We start from the raw sequence: 6,582 nt of genomic DNA, 5'->3' as shown, positions 1-6,582 counted from the left end.
ATGATGTGGATACGACGCATGGCAGAGCACTTATGTGGGCATCCTTTTGTGCCTGTCAGGTAGTGGCTATACTTTAAATGCATATTTATAGGCATCTTTTCTGTCGTTCAGTATGGCAAGAAATGATGTGGATACGACGCATGGCAGATCCCTCATGTGGGCATCCTCTTGTGCCTCTCAGGTACTGGCTATTCTTCAAATGCATTTTATAGGCATCTTTTCTGACGTTCAGTATGGCAAAAAGTGATGGGGATACGACGCATGGCAGAGCACTTAGGTGGGCATTCTTTTGTGCCTGCCAGGTACTGGCTATTCTTCAAATGCAGTTTTATAGGCATCTTTTCTGACGTTCAGAATGGCAAGAAATGATGTGGATACGACGCATGGCCGTGCACTTAAGTGGGCATCCTTTGGTGCCTGTCAGGTAATGGCTATTCTTCAAATGCATTTTATAGGCATCTTTTCTGACGTTCAGTATGGCAAGAAATGATGTGGATACGACGCATGCCAGAGCACTTATATGGGCATCCTTTTGTGCCTGTCAGGTAGTGGCTATTCTTCAAATGCATTTTTACAGGCATCATTTCTGACGTTCAGTATGGCAAGAAATGATGTGGATACGACCTTTTGTACCTGGCAGGTACTGGCTATTCTTCAAATGCATTTTTATAGGCATCATTTATGACGTTTAGTATGGCAAGAATTGATGTGAATACGATGCATGGCAGAGCATTTATTTGGACATCCTTTTGTGCCTGTCAGGTACTGGCTATTCTTCAAATGCATTTTAGAGGCATCTTTCATGACGTTCAGTATGGCAAGAAATGATGTGGATACGATGCGTGGCAGAGAACTTATAGGGGCATCCTTTTGTGCCTGTCAGGTACTGGCTATTCTTCAAATGCATTTTTATAGGCATCTTTTCTGACGTTCAGTATGGAGAGATTTGATGTGGACACGACGCTTAGCCGTGCACTTATGTGGGCATCCTTTTGTGCCTTTCAGGTAATGGCTATTCTTCAAATGCATTTTTATAGGCATCTTTTCTGACGTTCAGTATGGCAAGAAATGATGTGGATACGACGCACGGCAGAGCACTTATGTGGGCATCCTTTTGTGCCTGTCAGGTACTGGCTATTCTTGAAATGTATTTTTATAGGCATCTTTTCTGACGTTCAGTATGGCAAGAAATGATGTGGATACGACACATGGCAGAGCACTTATGTGGGCATCTTTTTGTGCTTGTCAGGTACTGGCTATTCTTCAAATTCATTTTTATAGGCATCTTTTCTGACGTTCAGTATGGCAAGAAATGATGTGGATACGACGCACGGCAGAGCACTTATGTGGGCATCCTTTTGTGCCTGTCAGGTAGTGGCTATTCTTCAAATACATTTATAGGCATCTTATCTGACGTTCAGTTTGGCAAGAAATGATGTGGACACGACGCATGGCCGTGCAATTATGTGCGCATCCTTTTCTGTCTGTCAGGTAGTGGCCATTTTTCAAATGCATTTTTAGAGGCATCTTTTCTGACGTTCAGTATGGCAAGAAATGATGTGGATACGACGCATGGCAGAGCACTTATGTGGGCATCCTTTTGTGCCTGTCAGGTAGTGGCTATACTTTAAATGCATATTTAGAGGCATCTTTTCTGTCGTTCAGTATGGCAAGAAATGATGTGGATACGACGCATGGCAGATCACTCATGTGGGCATCCTTTTGTGCCTCTCAGGTACTGGCTTTTCTTCAAATGCATTTTTATAGGCATCTTTTCTGACGTTCAGTATGGCAAGAAGTGATGGGGATACGACGCATGGCAGAGCACTTAGGTGGGCATTCTTTTGTGCCTGCCAGGTACTGGCTATTCTTCAAATGCAGTTTTATAGGCATCTTTTCTGACGTTCAGAATGGCAAGAAATGATGTGGATACGACGCATGGCCGTGCACTTAAGTGGGCATCCTTTTGTGCCTGTCAGGTAATGGCTATTCTTCAAATGCATTTTATAGGCATCTTTTCTGACGTTCAGTATGGCAAGAAATGATGTGGATACGACGCATGCCAGAGCACTTATATGGGCATCCTTTTGTGCCTGTCAGGTAGTGGCTTTTCTTCAAATGCATTTTTACAGGCATCATTTCTGACGTTCAGTATGGCAAGAAATGATGTGGATACGACCTTTTGTGCCTGGCAGGTACTGGCTATTCTTCAAATGCATTTTTATAGGCATCATTTATGACGTTTAGTATGGCAAGAATTGATGTGAATACGATGCATGCCAGAGCATTTATTTGGACATCCTTTTGTGCCTGTCAGGTACTGGCTATTCTTCAAATGCATTTTTAGAGGCATCTTTCATGACGTTCAGTATGGCAAGAAATGATGTGGATACGATGCGTGGCAGAGAAGTTATGGGGGCATCCTTTTGTGCCTGTCAGGTACTGGCTATTCATCAAATGCATTTTTATAGGCATCTTTTCTGACGTTCAGTATGGAGAGATTTGATGTGGACACGACGCTTAGCCGTGCACTTATGTGGGCATCCTTTTGTGCCTGTCAGGTAATGGATATTCTTCAAATGCATTTTTATAGGCATCTTTTCTGACGTTCAGTATGGCAAGAAATGATGTGGATACGACGCATGGCAGATCCCTCATGTGGGCATCCTCTTGTGCCTCTCAGGTACTGGCTATTCATCAAATGCATTTTTATAGGCATCTTTTCTGACGTTCAGTATGGAGAGATTTGATGTGGACACGACGCTTAGCCGTGCACTTATGTGGGCATCCTTTTGTGCCTGTCAGGTAATGGATATTCTTCAAATGCATTTTTATAGGCATCTTTTCTGACGTTCAGTATGGCAAGAAATGATGTGGATACGACGCATGGCAGATCCCTCATGTGGGCATCCTCTTGTGCCTCTCAGGTACTGGCTATTCTTCAAATGCATTTTATAGGCATCTTTTCTGACGTTCAGTATGGCAAAAAGTGATGGGGATACGACGCATGGCAGAGCACTTAGGTGGGCATTCTTTTGTGCCTGCCAGGTACTGGCTATTCTTCAAATGCAGTTTTATAGGCATCTTTTCTGACGTTCAGAATGGCAAGAAATGATGTGGATACGACGCATGGCCGTGCACTTAAGTGGGCATCCTTTGGTGCCTGTCAGGTAATGGCTATTCTTCAAATGCATTTTATAGGCATCTTTTCTGACGTTCAGTATGGCAAGAAATGATGTGGATACGACGCATGCCAGAGCACTTATATGGGCATCCTTTTGTGCCTGTCAGGTAGTGGCTATTCTTCAAATGCATTTTTACAGGCATCATTTCTGACGTTCAGTATGGCAAGAAATGATGTGGATACGACCTTTTGTACCTGGCAGGTACTGGCTATTCTTCAAATGCATTTTTATAGGCATCATTTATGACGTTTAGTATGGCAAGAATTGATGTGAATACGATGCATGGCAGAGCATTTATTTGGACATCCTTTTGTGCCTGTCAGGTACTGGCTATTCTTCAAATGCATTTTAGAGGCATCTTTCATGACGTTCAGTATGGCAAGAAATGATGTGGATACGATGCGTGGCAGAGAACTTATAGGGGCATCCTTTTGTGCCTGTCAGGTACTGGCTATTCTTCAAATGCATTTTTATAGGCATCTTTTCTGACGTTCAGTATGGAGAGATTTGATGTGGACACGACGCTTAGCCGTGCACTTATGTGGGCATCCTTTTGTGCCTTTCAGGTAATGGCTATTCTTCAAATGCATTTTTATAGGCATCTTTTCTGACGTTCAGTATGGCAAGAAATGATGTGGATACGACGCACGGCAGAGCACTTATGTGGGCATCCTTTTGTGCCTGTCAGGTACTGGCTATTCTTGAAATGTATTTTTATAGGCATCTTTTCTGACGTTCAGTATGGCAAGAAATAATGTGGATACGACACATGGCAGAGCACTTATGTGGGCATCTTTTTGTGCTTGTCAGGTACTGGCTATTCTTCAAATTCATTTTTATAGGCATCTTTTCTGACGTTCAGTATGGCAAGAAATAATGTGGATACGACGCACGGCAGAGCACTTATGTGGGCATCCTTTTGTGCCTGTCAGGTAGTGGCTATTCTTCAAATACATGTATAGGCATCTTATCTGACGTTCAGTTTGGCAAGAAATGATGTGGACACGACGCATGGCCGTGCAATTATGTGCGCATCCTTTTCTGTCTGTCAGGTAGTGGCCATTTTTCAAATGTATTTTTAGAGGCATCTTTTCTGACGTTCAGTATGGCAAGAAATGATGTGGATACGACGCATGGCAGAGCACTTATGTGGGCATCCTTTTGTGCCTGTCAGGTAGTGGCTATACTTTAAATGCAAATTTGAGGCATCTTTTCTGTCGTTCAGTATGGCAAGAAATGATGTGGATACGACGCATGGCAGATCACTCATGTGGGCATCCTTTTGTGCCTCTCAGGTACTGGCTTTTCTTCAAATGCATTTTTATAGGCATCTTTTCTGACGTTCAGTATGGCAAGAAGTGATGGGGATACGACGCATGGCAGAGCACTTAGGTGGGCATTCTTTTGTGCCTGCCAGGTACTGGCTATTCTTCAAATGCAGTTTTATAGGCATCTTTTCTGACGTTCAGAATGGCAAGAAATGATGTGGATACGACGCATGGCAGAGCACTTAGGTGGGCATTCTTTTGTGCCTGTCAGGTAATGGCTATTCTTCAAATGCATTTTATAGGCATCTTTTCTGACGTTCAGTATGGCAAGAAATGATGTGGATACGACGCATGCCAGAGCACTTATATGGGCATCCTTTTGTGCCTGTCAGGTAGTGGCTATTCTTCAAAGGCATTTTTACAGGCATCATTTCTGACGTTCAGTATGGCAAGAAATGATGTGGATACGACCTTTTGTGCCTGGCAGGTACTGGCTATTCTTAAAATGCATTTTTATAGGCATCATTTATGACGTTTAGTATGGCAAGAATTGATGTGAATACGATGCATGCCAGAGCATTTATTTGGACATCCTTTTGTGCCTGTCAGGTACTGGCTATTCTTCAAATGCATTTTTAGAGGCATCTTTCATGACGTTCAGTATGGCAAGAAATGATGTGGATACGATGCGTGGCAGAGAAGTTATGGGGGCATCCTTTTGTGCCTGTCAGGTACTGGCTATTCATCAAATGCATTTTTATAGGCATCTTTTCTGACGTTCAGTATGGAGAGATTTGATGTGGACACGACGCTTAGCCGTGCACTTATGTGGGCATCCTTTTGTGCCTGTCAGGTACTGGCTATCTTCAAATGCATTTTTATTGGCATCTTTTTTGACGTTCAGTATGGCAAGAAATGATGTGGATACGACGCACGGCAGATCACTTATGTGGGCATCTTTTTGTGCTTGTCAGGTACTGGCTATTCTTCAAATGCTTTTTTATAGGCATCTTTTATGGCGTTCAGTATGGCAAGAAATCATGTGAATACGATGCATGGCAGAGAACTTATGTGGGCATCCTTTTGTGCCTGTCAGGTACTGGCTATTTTTCAAATGCATTTTTATAGGCATCTTTTCTGACGTTCAGTATGGCAAGAAATGATGTGGATACGACGCATGGCAGAGCACTTATGTGGGCATCCTTTTGTGCCTGTCAGGTAGTGGCTATACATTAAATGCATATTTATAGGCATCTTTTCTGTCGTTCAGTATGGCAAGAAATGATGTGGATACGACGCATGGCAGATCACTCATGTGGGCATCCTTTTGTGCCTGTCAGGTAGTGGCTATTCTTCAAATGCATTTTTACAGGCATCATTTCTGACGTTCAGTATGGCAAGAAATGATGTGGATACGACCTTTTGTTCCTGGCAGGTACTGGCTATTTTTCAAATGCATTTTTATAGGCATCATTTATGACGTTTAGTATGGCAAGAATTGATGTGAATACGATGCATGGCAGAGCATTTATTTGGACATCCTTTTGTGCCTGTCAGGTACTGGCTATTCTTCAAATGCATTTTTAGAGGCATCTTTCATGACGTTCAGTATGGCAAGAAATGATGTGGATACGATGCGTGGCAGAGAACTTATGGGGGCATCCTTTTGTGCCTGTCAGGTACTGGCTATTCTTCAAATGCATTTTTATAGGCATCTTTTCTGACGTTCAGTATAGAGAGATTTGATGTGGACACGACGCTTAGCCGTGCACTTATGTGGGCATCCTTTTGTGCCTGTCAGGTAATGGCTATTCTTCAAATGCATTTTTATAGGCATCTTTTCTGACGTTCAGTATGGCAAGAAATGATGTGGATACGACGCACGGCAGAGCACTTATGTGGGCATCCTTTTGTGCCTGTCAGGTACTGGCTATTCTTGAAATGTATTTTTATAGGCATCTTTTCTGACGTTCAGTATGGCAAGAAATGATGTGGATACGACACATGGCAGAGCACTTATGTGGGCATCTTCTTGTGCTTGTCAGGTACTGGCTATTCTTCAAATGCATTTTTATAGGCATCTTTTATGAGGTTCAGTATGGCAAGAAATGATGTGAATACAATGCATG

The sequence above is a fragment of the Amblyomma americanum genome, chromosome 10, assembly GCF_052857255.1.
Source record: "Amblyomma americanum isolate KBUSLIRL-KWMA chromosome 10, ASM5285725v1, whole genome shotgun sequence".
NCBI classification, from domain to species: Eukaryota; Metazoa; Arthropoda; class Arachnida; order Ixodida; family Ixodidae; genus Amblyomma; species Amblyomma americanum.
The sequence above is the reverse complement of the archived record's forward strand: the minus strand, read 5'-3'. Positions refer to the sequence as shown.